The sequence below is a fragment of the Mustela erminea genome, chromosome 17, assembly GCF_009829155.1.
Source record: "Mustela erminea isolate mMusErm1 chromosome 17, mMusErm1.Pri, whole genome shotgun sequence".
Taxonomy (NCBI): Eukaryota; Metazoa; Chordata; class Mammalia; order Carnivora; family Mustelidae; genus Mustela; species Mustela erminea.
In genome coordinates this window covers 9053948-9073207 of record NC_045630.1, presented here as the reverse complement: position 1 = coordinate 9073207, position 19260 = coordinate 9053948, and the positions used below count along the sequence as shown (strand labels likewise).

The window sequence follows — 19260 nt, the reverse complement described above, 5'->3', positions numbered from 1 at the left end:
GCATTTTTCATAATTAAGGTTTCAGAAAAACTTGAAATGTTTCATTTCTACCTAGAGTGTGTATGAATCACACCTGGAAAAGCACAGAATTTTATATTCATTAATCCCAGGCCGGTGACATGAACACTTCTGTTTTCAAGCAGATCAGGAAACACAGGAATGAAAACCCTTAAAACACTTGAAATGTCTATTAAATGTGTAATTGCATATACTTCTAACTGTATTCTGTAATGATCTATTTGAAACAATCAAATTTAGTAGAGGTTTATCATAAGCTTTTGATCTGAATGTTTATATTTTGGAATTATGAGTCCCCACATATTTTGCTATATTTCCGTTTATTCTTTATCAATGATCTGCAATAAAAAACAAATCATACCACATTGAGATCATCTAATATTTGACGATCACAATGATGAATTTCCAAATAATGAAAAATTGAACGGAATAAGAATGGTTATATTCATTTAGCCATCAGCATTCCTGAAACCACTAGACTGGTTACATACCAATGAACAGTTGACCCACGTTGGTTGCAAATATGGCTGAAATTAACCAGACTACAAATATTTACTCTAATTACAAATAATTACTCTAATTACTACAAATGCTAACTGATCGGTGAACTGATCTACTGTTATTCATTGGTCAACCTGCAAACGGCCTGTGCATTTGGACACACACAGCATGTTATAATTTCTATTTAAACTCCCACAATGTATACGTATGCTATGGAAAAGTGCCAGGTGTGTGCATGTGCGTGTGTGTGCATGTGCGTGGAAACTTGATGTTGTTCATCGGCAGTACTCTAATAAAATTAATACCGAAGATTTTTTGTTAACAGTTGAAGGACACCCTGGTGATGACACAAAGACACTGAGACATCCATACATGAAAAGAAGCTGGAGAATTAGTGAATATAGTCTTATATAATGTCAAGACTATAGGCACCTGTGCTCATGGACCAGACTTAGCATCACTAAAAGTGGACGACGATACTGTATGCTCCAGGATGCAACAGGAAGTAGTGACCCAGCACCAACGATGAAGCCTTCCTGCCCAGGGCTTGACCTTGAAGCTGATCAAGCCCACAGCACCAAATAGCCATGTACAGGAAACACAGGGACAGAGAGCCAAGTTAAATGTCTTTCTAGGAAAGTAACTAATCAAATTCAGAGTGTAGGACATCCTGAGAACAAATAGGCTGGTTTATCCGACTATCAAGGAAATGAAAAGGGAGGGATTAAAATAAACATAAGAGACATAATCGGGACTCTGGGACCTCCTTCGAACAAGCTAACAGTATAAACACACCTCTGAGCTAAGCAGGGGACGGGTGAAAGGGTATCAGGAGAAATATTGTTATTTTTGGTCACTGGGTTTCCAAAAGTCGCCCTTGTCTCTTAGGGATGAATATTAGCAAAGTATTTCTGGGTGAAATGACAATCTGAATTTGCTTGAAAATACTCCAGGAAAAGGAGGGGGAAAGTGTGAGCAGATGCCAGGGAAGAAGAAACAAAATTGGCAAAAATAGTAATAATCGTTAAGTCTAGGACACCTGAGAGTTCGTTATCCTATTTTACCTACTTATTTTGTAAGTTTTAAATTTTCTTATACTAAAATGTATTTCAAGCATGAGTAAATGTATCTAAATTTCAATTAGTTGTTTATTCGTGTATCACAATGAGAGTTATCAGCATAATAGTTTGGGGGAATCGACCACGGCTTAAATCTGGTAGGTTCTATAGGACGAGTCACCAACAATAACCCACTAACATCGATACAGACTACTCCGGTTTCCAAAAGAAAAAAAACAAACACCCCACCTGATTCTTAACTGTCTCTCCTACCCTCCTTCCCCACTTCCAACAGACTAACAAGAATGGGTCACTTCACAGTGGGCTGCTGCTTCTCGACAATCAATCAAGCACAGCCTTCTGCAGCGGGCCTGGGGTGGGGAAGCTCTGTCTTCCCCCATCAAGGCTGGTGCCCCACTAGGGGTGGGAGTGGACACTCATGCCCCCAGGGAGGAGCTGGGGCTGGCATGTACTTAGGGACCGTCAGGACAATGCAGGGAAGGTAGAAGGAGATCACGTCTGAATATAACACTGCCTCAGTGCCTGAAATTAACATGTAAATTTCCCTTGGATTTTTGTTCAGGTTTCTAAGTGGCTTTGTCTTAAATGGATATGCTTGGGTTTTGTTTATCACCTCTCTAACATAAATCTAGGCAAAAACGGCATCCCGGGTTGCCATGGGCAGAGAGAAGAAGCTGCCCCGGGGATGGTGGAGGTGCACACCGGGGAGCAGCTCTTTGAAGGGTAGAATGAAAGCACATCCCCATGTCTTGGAGCTAAGAGAAGGAAAAGGATATTTACATAAGATGAGACGCCAATACATCGGAAAGTTCAACGTGCTTAGAAAGACACAGTGGCGAGGACAATGATGAAGGAACCACATTGCTGCAACAGATTGCGTCTTTCATGTTTGATTTTCATTTAATTCCTGAAGAAGGCAGAGGCTCAGTGGAATGACTCACCCACATCCTCTTCCTTCAGGAACACGCCTGCCGACCCGACGGACGCCAGAACCTGGAACTGCCCCTATGTGTTCCCCTCCTGAACTGATCGTTTTTCATACGGCGTTTTCTGACTAGAAGCCAAGTTCATCTGAGGCTCAGCCACGAAGCAGGGTTTCAAACCAGGTGAGGAGGTAAAAGATGGACTTTTCCAGCCTGTTCGGCCCGTGATTCATCCGTCATCGTCTCTGTGCCCGGAGAGAACAGTAAGCACTCTTACCCCTTCCTCCCTTCGTTGCTCTCCGTCACCAAAGTGCAGTTAACAAATTAAGGTATTTTATCTGTTTGAAGCAGAAACATCTTTTTGTCATCTCAGTCAAGAAATGAACTAATGTTAAGGGATTGAATTAAAGTTTGGAATAATAAGCATAGTGTAGTTGGGTTCAACATGAGGTTAGAACCAAGTAGAGAGAATGGAGAAATTGAAATCAAATATGCTTAAATGACTCTCAACAGCTGTGGGGTATTTTTTTTTTAATTAGGTAACAATATGCAAGGGTCATCTGGAAACAAAGACAGTATGTTTTTCATGGTCAAGAACTTGATATCTAGTTTGAAATAATTCACTCTTACTGTAGTTGTTTCCCGAAAGTCTCGAAACCCAAAACATTCATGGTGTTACATTGACGACGATGAGATGATGATTTATTATGTTGGTTTTAATTCAGTATAAACTGGAAAACCTGAAGAATGTTGGGTTTACTTGAGGACACGGAGTACATAACATCCAACTCCTCTTTTGCACCTGATTTCCCTGGGGGGGGAGGAAGTTGGCTAACGGGTATGTGTTGAGTTTGAGGCTTTAAGGAGGACTGAGACCTGGCTCACTTTGTTTCTTTCTAATGGAAGATATGTCATTAATACAGAGGGTGATTAGTGATTTTTAAAATTCTGAATATTGGTATTTCTTAGACCTCTCTGTTTGTTTCCTCATCGGGAATGTATGGAGCACCAAGTATGTTCAAAAGAATATTCATATAAATTTAAGGATCCACTATCTAATTCTTTGTTATGTTTTTATTATTTCATAATTAAATAAGACTTTTTGGCTTTTCCATAATATGGAAAAGCTTTTGTTACAACAAAAATATAAGAAGACAACGTGATATTTCTAGCCACTGACAAACAAGTTGCTTTGTTCTCTCAACTTTTCATCTGGTATTAAATGTCATTGCCCAGAAGATTATATTATATTGTATTTTTAATTCAAGCCCAAATTATAGCATTTTAAATGAAATTAGAGCCAAGTCCCATTGGTATTTGAAAGTGGCAATTCATGATTTCTCCATATTATGTATTCCAGCATTTTTTTTTTTTTTTCTGTTTTCCCAACCTGTTCTGTAGACCGGTTTCCAATTCCGTACCATGTCTTCAAGCGTGATTCTACAGGAAATTTCCTATAACTGGGGAACGGTCCCTACATTTCAGAAACACACAGCAGCTAATTTGATGACAAACTTCGGCTTAAATCCAAAGTGTACTCGTAGCTCCCAAAGTCTGACCTTTGTTTCTCGCAAAACTCCTGTGAAGAAATTCCATTCATGAATTTTCCCTCTGTCGGAACAAAAATATCTAATTGCCTCTTCTATGAAATCTGTATTTATCAATTATGGCTTTCTCGGGGAAATTCTAATTTGCAAAAATGCTCTATATTCCAAGCTTTAACAGTTGGAGGTAGATGTCCTTAAGGATGGAGGGGGAAAAAAAAGTTCTTTTTTAAATGGCACATTTACTAATTATAAAATGCTCTTATCTCTTTGCAGCCAAAGCCAAAATGAACATGTGCCTTGTACTAAGAAATCCCAGGATTGTCACAACTTGTGCCAGCTGCTGAGGTTACGACACCTGTGCCAGCATTGCCAGCTCTGCCCACTGTCATCTGTTCCAACTGTTCCATCTGCACTGTTTGTACCAATTCTCCCATTTCTGCATCTGTACCTTCTGCAGAAACGTTTCCAACAATGCCAGCTGTGTCATTGGTGCCAAATATGCCAGATGTTCTATTTGTCCACCCTGGGCCAAATCAATGCAGTTTTGTGCTCATTAGTTTTAGCTGGTAGATTCTATTTTACAATTTTTTGAGATGTATTTAGATTGAATCCAGGCAAAAATCCCCATTGCAACACTTTGACGTCTCCCTACCCATCTTTTTGGCCACCCCAACTTTCTTGAACAGCGTGAAGTTGGTCCATGTCATCTTGACCGGACGAAAGCCTTCTCTCCCACCAACACAGCGCTAATTGTGGTAGGCCGTTGCCTGCAACGTGAAACTCTATCGAAGAAAACATTGCAGAAGCCCCCAAACACAACAATAAATTGGCAAGGTAATTAAAAAAGAGTAACTTTGTTCTGATAAACAAATGGGAAATGCTCAACAATCAATATGTCGAGCCGATTAGAGTAATCTATGGCATAATGTTCTATTAAGCCGCCTGTTTATTGGTCTTTTAATCGGCAGAGTCACACATGCGGGTTGATGAGGGCCACTCTCCTGTTTTCTGGGTTCTGCTCTGCAGAGTATTAACCAAGGGTGCACGCAGGCTGTAGGGCCGTGCCGATGGCCCTGACCGCCTCCCGGTAGAACGAAGCAAGGTCAGGAGCTTTGCCCTCCGGCCAGAAGCCAGCTCTCTCCTCTCTCAAATGTCAATTCTACCCGTGCCAACACAAACCATTCTTGGGGTAAGAATGCGCTCTCATCTTTAAGGTTGAAAAAAAAAAAAAAAGGTATTTTCATCCTCACAACTTCAATATTCGACACCACTGCAATGCAAAAAATATAGTGTTTTTCTCTTTTCTTTTCTCACTTGGGAAAGCTCTTTTTTTTTCTTTCTTCTTTTCTTTTTTCTTTCTTTTTAAGGAGCCCTAACACTGAATCTCCAAACATTAAACCAGATTCTTTCCTCTCCGATTGTTCTTGGAGATGGAGGATGAGCTCAGAGTCTGGCCTTTGAAAACCACTGCTCTTCCAGGAATGTGAGGTCCAGAGGACAGCATCTACCTCCTGTTTATCCAGCTTGGATCGCTTAACCACTGCTTCCCAATGACGAAAGTCGCAAGTATTCACTGGTCCTTCAAAGCATTAATAATAGAGTTCTTGATAGCAAATAAAATGGCTTGTGATCACGCCCAAAGATCTGTACTCAGTCTACACACATGATGAGGTCCAGTGAGGAAATGTCTCAACAGCATTATGAGGTTTCAAAATCTACACAGAAGCACTGAGCTTCCACAGAGAACTATCAGATTACCATATGCAAATGACTTTGTTTAGGTTTTAGGCTAAAAATGCTGGTGACATCATTTCTTCCCAGACAAGGATGTGTATGCTGAGGCTCTAGTCTCACCAGTCCTAAGTAAGCCAATATTCCCATACAGCTCGAATATCCTCCGCTCAATCACACTTTTGCCTTATAGGGTAAGTGATTGTTTCTCACTGTCCCAATTCCTTAGCTCCAACACCCAAAATTTAGCTTTTTCTGATCTTTTCATCCCTTGCCTTTCCATAACTTTCTCTGAACATGGAGAGGAGACTAGATAAATATTGATTGCCTAAAATGGTAACCCTCTCTCAAACTATCCCCAGTTCCTGACATAAGGGATCGGTCTGAGTCTGCTGACCCAACTTCCAGAAATGCCACAGACTTTTAAAATTCTAATTCTCTACGTTCCAAGATGCCAAGAGGGAACATCCTTAATTAGGATTAAAATAGTGTGATGACTCGTCGGGAGTGCACCCTGTACCTTCTCAGAACATTTTAATTAATAAAACTTCTGCTCCCTGCTGACAAAGATGTTTCTGATGGTGTTCTTGCCCAACATATTTACCGCCTTCATGGATGTGAGTCATTTGAATAACTTGGAAGAATCCAGAAACTCCATGGTCTCACAGAATTGAGTGATACAAGTGTCAGGTGTGCATCCAGTGTGGAAAGTACTTTTCATCACCTGACACGGTGACCACAAGAACATTCAGATCTGCAGGTAAGGGATAGAAAACCACCCATTTCAAGGTTCCAGTGATGGGGTGGCTCAAAATATCCAAATGACTTTGAAATTTGCTCTCACGACACTCAGCCTCCCTGTTAGTTGTTTCTCTGGAATGAGTAAGTCAACGTGGAGAACATACTGTCCACTGATCTCCTAGCCACTTGCAGTAAACAGGATACCTCAGTGCTCTTCAGTTTCTTGAATATTTTTCTACTACTTCCTCAATCTCACAGCCCACATTTTCAATTTTGGAAGACCAACAAATCCTAACAAGTAGCTGCCTCACTATTAAGTGCATTAGGATACTCCAATTCTTTAAAATTACAAGCATGACAGCAGCTAAGGGATCGATATTTAGGAAAATGCTATACAAGATGACAAAAATGCCCCGAGGGGCCATGACTCCACCAGTACTATTGCCATCATTTTCACCATTCGGTGACTTATTTTCAGGTAAATGACACTGCTTGACTCGTTAATGTTCCAACCCTTATATTCAGCCCCTAAATAGTCCCCAGACCCCAGGGTCAAAGTATGTCGATGAGCTGTCTGCATCTAGAAGTGAAATCTGTCAAAATGTAGAAGAATTTGAGGAAGTCGGAAAAGAGGTTAAGAGAAGACAAAGTAGGGCAAGGATAGAAAATAATAAATCATTGCAGCAAATCAGTAAGAGGAGCAGACAGAAGTGGGTTGCCTTGGTTAGAAACAAGAACAGAAACCATTAGTAGAGACTCACTAGTCCAATCAGAAAGCAGGTCCTCGGAGGTTAATGACACATCCAAGCTCACACCACTTATTAATGGCAAACTCAAGTGTAGAACCAACCTATCCTCAGGTTCTTCCTCTGTAACATAAAGACCATAATAACAGTATGGAACGGGGGAGTTGTGCAGGTTGAGTGTGTCAATGGACAGCAAGCACTGAGAACAGGATCTGACAGGTGGTAAACACTGTGGTTGGCTCTCACCATCATCATCATTAGGACACTTGAACCTGTGGGGGTTTTACTTTGCTCGGACCATACGAACTATATCTGGCAAATCGCAGCATCAGTTTAAAGTCATACTCTTACCCGCAGCAATAAATCATCTTCTTGCCATGTTTGTAGGCGGGCCATCAAATTTGTACTATGAAAAAGGAAGTTGGAATAGGAGCCTGAACGTAAGCAACAACCCAACTGTTTTCGGTACCCTACCTGGCATACCATGAAGACAGTCAAGGTAGAGACTGCTGAGATGCCTGAGTTAATGGAATGAAGCAAAGGCAGGATCAATCTAGACCAACCAAGGCCCCAGCAGCAGTGGTATTTGGCTCCAGAAAGAAAGCACTCTCAGCCAGTGTCACACCCCCACGTTCTCATGCAGGTAGCCTCCAGTCACCTCTCTGAGGCTAACCACAGCTACGTGGGTCCTCGCCGAGCAAGAGAAACAATAAGACCACAGGGATTCCAGAAGAAAAACTCCATTCTAAATGGAATCGGTCAACCACGCTGGGAAATTAAGAGGCCAAGGCAGGAAGGAAATTTTAGTAGCTACATAATGAAACGAATCTCTCCTACTTGTAAGTAAGGTAATTTAGACTTCCGGTTTGACTCAGCCTCTGATTCTAGGCGTCAGTACTGGGTGGCCCATGAGAATCACCAGGGTGAGAGATGCTAGACCGATAGAATCAGAATTTCTCAGGAATAAAGACCACGAGCATGTGTTTTTAAGAGGCTCACCATGCTATTTGGATGTATTGGGAGAGTTAAGAAACCACTTTGGAAGCCCAGTCGGTGCTCTTTCCTCTTCATGAGAGTGGCCTCCTAACAGGGCATTTAATTACATTTGAATTAATTATTTAGAACTGCAGAACTCTGGGCTTTAAACACGAAATGGTATTTTGTGCAAAAAGTTTGGCTCCACCCGGGTTAACTTGCCCTTTTTTGGCTTCCGTCTTCAGAGTCATTTCTTGCCTCATCTCCATACACTCAAGTTGGGCGTGATCCTGAATCACAAAAACCAGAGATGAAACCTTCACTCGCGAGTTTGCTGCATATGCTCCCATAGGAGTTGGCCTCCGAGTTAACCTTGTTACAACTGGAGAGCCATCATAACAAGTGCTGGGACGCAGGCACGGGACGATGCCTAACCCCCTTCACTGTACCCGAAGTCTGAATCCACGGTGGGCTGGACATAGACTAGATGGCTTTTTTTCAAGCAAACATTTCAAATTGTGTGTAAAGCAGTTCACAGCACTGTTATGCATGGAAGCAGAGTTTCCCAACCTCTGACAACGGCACACTTGTGCGGCCCAGATGGCTCATGGGTGTGCCAACGCAGCGACCCCTTCATCCCAGGGGCAGCCAGAGCTTCTGGGCTAGTTGCCTTCAGGCATTAGCAGCCTTGCCCCATTGGCCACACACACGTTACCACTTTCTGTACGTGCCATGACGTGAAGAATGTTATAGAATGGAACAGGACAAGTTGAGCCCTGGGCGAGGCCCTCTTTAGACATCTAAACTCCATGGACTAGTGACATCAAGAAGAAAAAAAAAAAAAAGGAAGAATTGAGGTTGGGGTTGCCAAGTCTTTATTTTGGATGTTACTACGAAGCAACGGTTACCTGCGGCTACCATTTTGTAGAAGAAAGGGGATTGTGGAGCTGGTTGCTTCCCCAACCCTTCATCATAAAGTAGTTCACATCATGCGAGAGAATACTGTCCGGACGCCAAGTGCCGATAAAATATTTTATCAAGAGGACTGAATCTCTTTTTCTGCTTTTTATCTTGTAATTTTTGATCCCACTGAAAAGCTGAAATACCATCACAATGAATACCCATCCCCTAAATTCTAGACGTTTGTCGACATTCTCTTCATCTCTAACTCTCCTTGCTATGGAACCATTTGAAAGGTATGACATCACGTCTCTTCACCCCTATACACTGTGTCCTGCGTCCCTAAGGAAAAAAAAAAATCCTCCAAAACAACCACAGTAATGTAGTCCCATGAAAGCTAACACGACTCCTGTGTCACCTAATGAACAGTTCATATTTATAACATCATCATTTTTTCAAAAATCTCCGGCACAGATTTGTTTTTTCCCATGTGAGATTTAATCCGATACCACATACATATTTGGTTGCTCTCTCTCTTCAGTATCTTTTGATCTAAGATAGTACCCCATGTGCTTTTTTAAAGATCATTTGTTTTTCACGACATTGACTCTTTTGAACAATCTGGGCAAGCTGTCTTGCCGCGTGTTCTGCATTCTGGATTTGTCTGTTGACTTGTGCTTTGATTCAGGTAGAAATGGCATTTTCAACTCCTGAGTATATAGCAAAGACATAATCGAGACTAAGTGAGTACTGAACTTAATGGAGAGATTCTCTCCCCGGTTCTGATTTTCTTCCCTATGGAGTGTCAATAACTTCATCACAAAATGGCCCTCTCCCACAGGCCAGCATTAAGTACCCACTGTTCTATAGAACAAAAATGATTTCGAGGCACCTGGTGGCTCCGTCAATTAAGGGCTCAGCTCTTGATTTCGGCTCAGGTCACAACCTCCAGGTCCTGGGATGGAGACCCACATCGGGCTCTGCCACACTCAGCGTGGAGTCTGCGTCTCCCTCTCCCTCGGCTCCTCCCCTTGCTTGTTCACGCTCTTTCTCTCTAACAAATAAATAAATAAAACTTTTTAAAAAATGATTCCACCGCAGACCATCCACCGACAAGCCACAGCACTGGAAAAAGATGCCGGGTCTTCAGAAGACGGACCTAATCTCTGCCAAGGTTCAACTTACAGACTTGAGGGCAGTGACTCATTTCAGTAAATCTGTTAGGCTAACACAGCCTTAGCATACCCTGGAGATTGTCTAAGATCGAAGTAAAACGTCAGGTCACATTTTAGAAAGAGAATTTGGCCCCTGCCGACTTGCCAGGAGGCCCCTGCTTACTGTGGTTGGAAGTGTCCACGGTACCCGGGAGGACGGGAGAAGCCTTGCTCATAGACGTGGCGAGAGGCCCCAGCCGCTCCATCGACCACCTGCTGGTTCCCGGACCTGCTGGGGCCCACAATGTCCCAATGACCCGTATGTGCCCTACCGAACGCGGAGCTTTTCTGCAGGAGACAATAGAACAGAAGCTCACTCGAGCAGGAGCACAAGTTCGGTCACGTTGCCCTTCCGCCCACGGGCTTCCTCAGTTGCTGATTCGGATCCTAGCGCGTGACCATGGGGCCCCCCCGGGCACAGACTCCAGGCAGGAGCACAGTTTCCTCTCCGGGGTAGCAGGTCTCCAGACCCACCCACCAGCCTCTGCGGGTGCCAACTGGTCTCCACCCCTGGGGAGAAGGACTGCGGCTCTCAGCGGGCAGTGGGAGGGGAGACCTTCACCCCATCCGGTGCTTTCCCAACAAGGCGAATTAGCAGCAGGCGAAGAAGGAAGGGCTGCCTCCCCGCTGACCCCAGCCCTCGCCACGGTGCCCACCACCCAGCTGACGGGTTTGCATTGAGAGCACGACACAGGGCCAGGCACGCCCAAGTGTCCCAATGCCGATGCCCATTTACTTCACATAGACACGCGTGTGCTTCTGAAAAGGGATTCATTTGCCCGAGCCTTCTCACCCTGGCTCCTCCACTTCCAGCCAACGGCTCTGGCGCCTGCTCTGGGCCATTCCTGACCACGCTGCTTCTCCTGGCCGTGGCGGGATGAGGGGGACAGGAGGGCTGCTCCAACCAAGTTCAGCCAGAGGCGACAGAGACCACACTTTGTACATCCATGGCACTCCCTGGGGCATGGCAAGGTGCCCTTCCATTCATCCGGGCACCGTGTTCTCCTCTCCAGGTATCTCCAGGGAGGGGATGCTGAGAGAAGCGAGGAGGGGCTTCGGGACCGGGAGATAATCCTCCACCTGGGGACAGAGGGAATATGTACATATGGACACACAGGGACACATAGGGTTGTGGGAGTCTCGCTGGAGGGAGGGGTTCCAGATGCCCGCAGTCGGGGGGTCAGACTATGTGGGGAAGAGACCACAGAGCCTGCATGTTGGAGGCAGAGCAGAGGACGTGTTTGTGTGTGTGTGTGTGTGTGTGTGTGTGTGTGAAGGGATGCAGATGGTTGGGCAGTAGGATGGAGATGGGGATCCGTGAGAGAGGGCAGGGTCGCAGGAAACAATCAACTGACAGATTTCTAGCTCCGCCACGTACTCCAAGTGGTTCCATTTGCTACGAAGAGAACTTCTGAGAGACTAGGTTTGGGGTGGGACTGATGAGCCATTTCCTCATTTATCTGTCAAAAATACTTTTCACACCTGCTGTGTGCTGGGACCTGTGCTAGTTTGGGGCGTACTCGTTTTTGAGGTGCCGTTAAACGGTCCAGAGGAGATGCTGCTTTAACTGAGTTGAAGCACGAATCGAGCTCAGAAGAGCATGGAGGACAGAGATCGCCACGTGGAAACCATCCGTGTTCCGCTCTGGGCAAATCCTACTTCTTCAAAGCCTCTCCTTTTGGCTGGATTCCTCCTGTGGACACATTCTTCTCCAGGGGGGCTCCGCTATATTTATTTGGCATATTTAGGGATGTCTGGCTGCCCCCTTCGCCATGCTGGAAGAAATCCTGCATCTTTCCATTATGGGTGATTGGATTACGTTCTGAGTTCTAGAGGTTTCTTACTACTGTGGCCGAGAGTCTCCAAGCCAGTAGTTGATTGCCGGTGAAAAACAAACCAAAAATAGAGTCCGGGCACAAGATTGAGACCTAAATAAATAAATAAATTAGGAATCTTTCAAACAAAAAGATCAAACTGCACAAAGGAGTTTCTCTTCTTTTCTCTTGCAATAAGATTATCTACTCTGCCATGTTATGGCCAGAATGTTCTTCTGTTTTAATAAAGGCTAATTTTGAAAACAAAACAAAACAAAGCAAAACAAAAACAATACAATACAATAAAGTGTGTTGGTAATCTAGACCGTGGACAAAACCATGGTTCAGGAGCTCATCTGTGGGACCAGCACCATCAGCCCTGTTGTAATAGCTTATCCTAACTTCCTGCCTGGGAAAACTAGCAAACCACAAAGCACCCAACAGTAAAATTATGTCAGATGTCACTCTCTCCTTGATAGAACTCATCAGACCAACAGCCAAACCAAGGAGACACATTTGTAAAAGATACACCAGGCTACTTTTGTTGATGTCACTCAGTTGATCTCCCCTCCTTGACGGGTACCCCAAGGCGATCAGATCCCTGGTAATGGGATCTCCGAGGTCTTACCACCACAGCGACACAACCTGGGGAGACCAAGTTCGCACCTCTGGTAGCAGACAACAGTGCAAGTCCTTCTGACCCATCCTCGAGGTTATCGCACTAAAGGCACAGTAGAGCAGGGCCTTGACTTTGGGGTCCGATGTTCCTTGGTAATTCTGTGCATCCCGTGAGATGAAAAGTCATTTGTATGATCTCAGACATAAGCACAGGTGTTTGTAAGCCCTTCACAGGGCAAACACCATATGAGAGACCCAACATCTAATGATCCAAGTTTAGGGAAAGGAAGCTGTGTTAGTTTCCCAGGGCTGCCGCAATAAATGACCCCAAAATGTGGCTTAAGACAACAGAAATGGGGGAAAAAGAAAAAAAAAAAGACAACAGAAACATTCTCTCACAGTGTCGGAAGCTTGACGCCAAAGATGTCTTGAATTCAAGGAGTCTATAGCATCATGCCAGCTCATAGGGATCTTTCCTTGCCTTTCTAGCTTCTGGTGGTTGCGAGGAATCCTCGGTGTAGCAGCTCCGGGCAGCACATCACCCATCTTTGATGCCATGTGGCGTTCTCCTTGCGTGTCTGTGCCTATGTCCAAACGTCTCTCTTCTCATAAGGACACCATCACTGGCTCAGAGCCTGGCCTGATCGAGTATGAACTTGAAGACATTTGCAAAGACCCACTTTCTCCATAAAGTCACAGTCACAGGTAGCAGGGATGAGGGCTTGAACTCATTTTTTGGGAGGACACAATTCCACCCATGATAGGAAACAAAAAACAAAAAACTGATTTTTGGCCTTTGTTCTTGTTAATAAAAGGAGAGACAGAAATAGTTTTTTAATAAATTCAAGATGCTACAAAGTTTAAAAGTCTTAAAGTTATATAAAATGGATTTTCATTATAATTTTAAAATATATCCTAGGGACACTGGGAGGCTTAGTGCGTTGAGCCTTCAACTCTTGAATTTGGCTTGGTTCAGGATCTCAGGGTCATAAGATCGAGCCCTGGGTCAGGCTCCACACTCAGCAGGGCGTCTGTTTGAGATGCCTGCCAGCTCTCCCTCTGCCCCTCCTCCCGCCTCTGCTCACGCACACACACGTGCTCTCTCTCAATTAAACAAATAAATAAAATCTTTAAATATATCCTAAAAATTAAAAGATACAAAAATCGGAAAATGCTATGAGCATGATTTGATTTGATTTTGAACTATTGACCTGGGAGTCAAACACACTAAGAGGACTGACAGACGCTTGCTTTACAGAGACGGAAGCCGCGTCTGGGCGCTGCTGGGTGGGTCACTGTGCGGACAGAATAGTGGAAGTGAAAAGAATTCTTTGGGACCCCAAAGACCAGATCTATGATTTTTGCACCCCCAGAGACTACTGACTATTTCCAACATTTAAGTCTCCCATTGCAGAAACACGACACACACAGTGGACGGAGGTGGGCTGGGGGCAGGGGGAGTAAACCACTCCCGTGTCAAGCGTGGGAAATACAGTAGGTGCCTCTCGTGACCTAACACCAGGCGTGGATGCACAGCCCAGGCCCGAGGTCTGAATCAGCGAGGGCCCCGCCGCTTTAGAAAGAATTACCGCAGGTGTTATGCTTTTATACAATCATCTCTTCCAGCGAAACCAAATTGCTCTATTCAATCCAGGTCATCGCAGCCAAATGTTTTCAAAGCAATTTGCAGGCTTTTGCTTCTCAGGACCACACCCTGCCCGGCCGGTCGCGGACACTGAGCATTCTTCCATGGAGCTAAAAGGGTAAGGATTAGCCCAAGCTACTGGAATCTTGCACAAATGGATTTATAGCCACGCGAAAATTACAGGTACACGCGAGCAGTCCAGCTAATACCACAAATCATCGCAGATACAGAGGGCAATAGGATTGTCAGAAAGCGAAACTTGGACAATATTAAGTCACTCCATCTTCGGCTTTCTCAAAGTCAGCCTCTCTGGGCACTGCTCTCCGCCAAAGGAGGACTCAAGAATCGATCAGCGGTTGGCTTTTCTGCCATTCATCTGGGCTTGTATGAAACAGTTCTACCCCAGGTTCTACCCAACCACAAGCCAGGAGACACTCCAAGGATCCCCTGGTCTGGAGCAGAAAACAGTCACAGACTCGTCAGCCACGCCTCCCACTTCCCGGTAATCCCCTGGATCGGTCAGGTGCACAGGAGACTTTTGTGGGGCTGTCCCCTGAGGGACATGCTAAGATTCCTCTGTCCTCTAGTGCTTCCTTTGCCGGCTGCAACCAGCCGTTCAGATTCTCGACTTTGACCGTCACCCCTTGCTTTCTCCCTGGTCTTCTTTCCAAAAGTCCTGACTGTGCTCTGCAGGGGCACTGGCCACCCTGCAAGTCTGTTTTTCCCCCCTGGGGGATGGATCCTGTGCCCCACCCCACCCCCCAGGCCCTAACTCAGTGTCTGATGCATGGTCATTGCCCAGAGTTTTTGTTCAATGAAAAAATATTTCTAGAAAGGACGGTCCATAAGGCCTGCCTTTACAAGCTGAGCATAAATTCATCCTACTGAGTTTATCTCACAAGCTATTCGCGGAGTGAGGTGTGATGTGGGTGCGTGTGTTTCCATAGGGACAGCAGGAAGAACGGAGCTTGGAGGTAGGGATCTATTTAGGAAAATTATAGGTTTGTCATCAGCTTCCAGTCAACAGAGGGGCAGAATCCACATTAGGAGGGGGGTGTCTGACCACTAAGGGCCAGTGAGGGTGCTGGGGGCCTGGAAACGTGGGCAGGAAGTTCAAGGTGAAGACTGCCGGGGGCCTGGAAACCAGCATGTCTCCACTCTCCAAAGGGACTTCAGGCTGTGTCTACTGCTCTCCTCGGCAGATCGGCTGGCTCAGGTGGGAACTGACAGGACACTGTGTCGTCGAAGGCAACACACCTGCCTCAGGCAAGTTATCAACAGTGAGGACAATCCCATCGCCTGGGAGAAGTTTCCTGTGGCCGTTCAGCAGAGACAGAAGACCCACGGCTTGTCTGGTTTTGTTCTGTCTTCATTCTTTCCCGTGGTGCCTGCGACCTTATTCCAGGTTTGCCCTGGTGGCCTCCCCCTCCCCCCACCACGACCAGCCCGTACCTGCCTGGTTCTTCCTCCCCCCTCCCCCTCCACTACAGCAAGGACTGAACCCGGGATCCAAGTTTGGCGCCTCTGTCTTATGTTGAGTAAAGTTAAGTCATAACTTCTACACGGGGACTTGGACCCAGAGGGGCCACAAAGTGAATGAAGTGGGAGACGCAGGTTCTCCTCTTGCCAAGGACGCTTCTGAGGCTCGGGAAGGGTCCTTGATATTCTCGGCGTTTGTCCTTGTGAAATGTTCTTCCCGTGCGGGCTTGGGCTTTCCTTCTGTCAACTCCGACCGGCGCACCAGGATCCGTGCCCTGGTCTCACAAACAAGCCCTCCACACCACCGTCCTTCTCGGTCTGACTCCCCCGGGGGCAGCCTGACCCACCCTAGAAAACTCCATTCCTCAAATCCCATGGCTTGGGTGCTTCCCGGGCCCCTCTAGGGACAAGGGCCCACCCTGTCTCCCCATCTGTTTATCGCACATTACCACTTGTCTCTGAGCTCTCTGAGCGTTTCTTGACCAGAATCTGGGGTTGTGCAGATAAGAGCTCTGTCTCTGCCTTGGCTTGCTTCTTTGTTTTCGCTAAGATTTCCTCTTTCTAGTCATTTTCCCCCCACTGAGAATACAGTTCTCTCCTGCTTTTAAAGGCACATGTCATGGTATAAAATAGAATTGTATTTGGGAAGAGAAATCACAGGGCTACTGGAGCCTTAATGTACAACTAAGCAGCAGAATTCAAGGTCCATCTGATCGGGGAGATCCCGAGCATTTTCCTACCTCCCTTTGAAATTACTTGGATTAAATTCTGGGTTACTAGTTAACTTCCATTATTCAGTTATTTCACTCCAGCATTTCTCCCTGCCCTTCAGTGATGGCACGGGAGCAGCTTTTATGATCTCACCTCACAGAAACCCTCTTCAGTTTCATCAAAGGAGCGATCTCTTTCCTGTCCCAGGACATTCAAACTCCCTTTCCCCTCAGCCCAATGCTGACTTTTCCTCACCCTCCATAACCCAGTAACAAATATTGCTTTGTAAGAGATCTTCCCTTCCTATCTAAAGGAAGTCTGCTGTCATTCTCGGGGTGCCCGAGTGGCTCAGTCAGTTAAGTGCCTGCTTGGGTCATGATCCTGGGGGGGGGTCCCCATTCAGCAGGGAGTCTGCTTGTCTTCCTCATCCTTTGCCCCTCCCCCTGTTCTCTCTCTAAAATAAACTGATAAATCTTTAAAAAAAAAAAAAAAGGAAGTCCATTGTCATTCTTCCTTTGCTCACTTTGTTTCTTTATCATAATATGTAAATATATACTTTTTAAACTTTTTATTTCCCTGTGCCTTCCTTCAAAACCTAAGCTCCGTGAAGGTCAAGGCCGCACCCGTCTTTTTCTCCATTATACCCACAGCACTCCACACATTCTGACACATTCTGAGTTAAGGTTCTCATTGCCATGACAATAGGCCAAATCACCTTACCTGCTCTGGTTCTTCTCACAGCACTGACAAAGGAGGCAGAGAACCTTGTCCCAGGCCCCTGGGAGAGCTCTTCCTAAATGAGGCAACTTGGTTATTAAGCTCATCTCTTTCAGTGTTACTGGTAATAGCGTGGCTTCTCCAAGGGCCCCATCTTTGGTCTGCCCATGATTTTCCCAACAGGCTGGTTCTCCAGTGCTCACCTACTGGCTCAGAAAGGGGGGACTTAGGGCAACGGACACCACGCAGGAGGGACGGACTGGTCTTACCAAGTTTCAGCCAGGGCTCCCCTCCACTTGGGACATAGGAATTTCAGGAGACAAAGGCAACTCATCTAGCTCTCCCCGGGAGCCCAGAGGAGTTGGGGTAGGGGGAATGGTCTACTTCAATACCAAGGACAGCACCTCTCTGTTCCGTCTTTGAGCCCCTCAATAAGTTCGGACATCCAGAGAGCCAGTAGAAGCGTATACTGGGTTCCAGGTCAGGCTTCACTCAGCCCCAGAGCTCAGAGACTTGACTTCCGACTATCTCGTAGTATCTCTGACCACACCTTGGCATACTGGGAATGTGGCTGGGAGCCTGGAGCATAGCTTCCTTCATCAGGAATTTACCATCAGGTCAAGTCAGAGTTAGTCTCGGCAAAACATGACCTTGGAAGCTATCAATTCTGGCTGCCTTTTCCTTCTGTGACTTCCTACAGAATGGGATGCTGGTATGGATGCTGGCTTAGAAGATCTTAGAAGCTAGAGCTCGCCACTGTGATCAATGGGAACAAAATGGGGTCTTCCAAAGTACTGGGAATTCCTGGGACTCCAGTCTTCCATTAGCCTTTAAGGATATGGACATCCTTAGAGAGATGGGAGTCCAAATGAGGCTGAGAAATAGGTTCCCCCAGAACATTCACCCCAGGGCAGGTGCGGGGGCAGTGGGGCAGGAGCCGGCCCAGCCCTGCAGCTGAAGGGCTGGGGGACAGGTGAGGGGCTATCTTGGAAGGCGGGCACCCTGATGTCCCCACCTGTAGTAGCTGGCAGGGAAAACCAGCAGCAAAGTTCTCATTTGATGCAGAACAAAGTGTTTCCCAGGAGCTCTGCTCAGCCGTCAGAACACGGCCACCCAAGGGAGTTGGCGCATCGGTGAGAGCAGGTGGGTTCCGAGAGTGACTGTAAAAGGGCCTTTTGGTACCTCGCGTTGTATTGTGTTGTTCTTGTATTGTTGCAGTCAAATGCTCTACCCCTGAGATACCCCCTGTACTTGCATATTTGGTCTCCACGGATTGAGAAGCTATACAATGACAAAAAGGTGCTATGAGTTCACTATCACCTTCAAGTGAACTGATATCTAGAGACCAAAGCATTGACATTTTCAAAGGAGGATGCCCTATTTACCTAAGATATTCCACATCTAGTCTACGTTCAGCCTCCGGTGGACACATGGGTGCCTGGACCCCTGTAAACGTCTCGGCCCTGTCCACGCATCACAGCCCTCCTGTTCTAACCATCCCTCTAAGACACCGTGACATAGGGACTATCCCCACAGGCCTGACACAAATGGGCATCACTGGGTTCGCTTAATGGGGTGACAGACCCAGTTAGCAGTCACACCCTCGGGAATCAGGACCTACATTTGGAATCAGAAGCCAGAGAAATCAGAAGCCAGGTGGACACTGAGACCCCTGACCCAGGGTGGAGAGGGTGAGAGCAAGGGTCAGCTCCAGGGAGGAGGGCTAGCAAAAGCCACACACGGTATAAAGTCTGTGCAGCAGGCTGGGGCTCAGAGCAGGACTCTGTCAGGGGTAGGAGTGCTAGAACAAGGCAGGCGGAGGATGGAGATAAGCGCTCACCCCTGGGGCCAAGTTGATAGCAAAGGACACTGGCAGGCCTGGAGACTTAACAGCAGGGGCC

General features: G+C 46.1%; 1 long non-coding RNA gene across 1 annotated transcript; it reads left to right on the top strand.

Annotated features, from left to right (window-relative positions):
* The first annotated feature begins 2239 nt into the window (after window positions 1-2239).
* Window positions 2240-6357, top strand: LOC116576423. The gene is made up of 3 exons (XR_004280149.1): window positions 2240-2784; window positions 4342-4902; window positions 5436-6357. It is a non-coding gene; the product is annotated as an uncharacterized LOC116576423 (long non-coding RNA).
* The last annotated feature ends 12903 nt before the right edge of the window (window positions 6358-19260 follow it).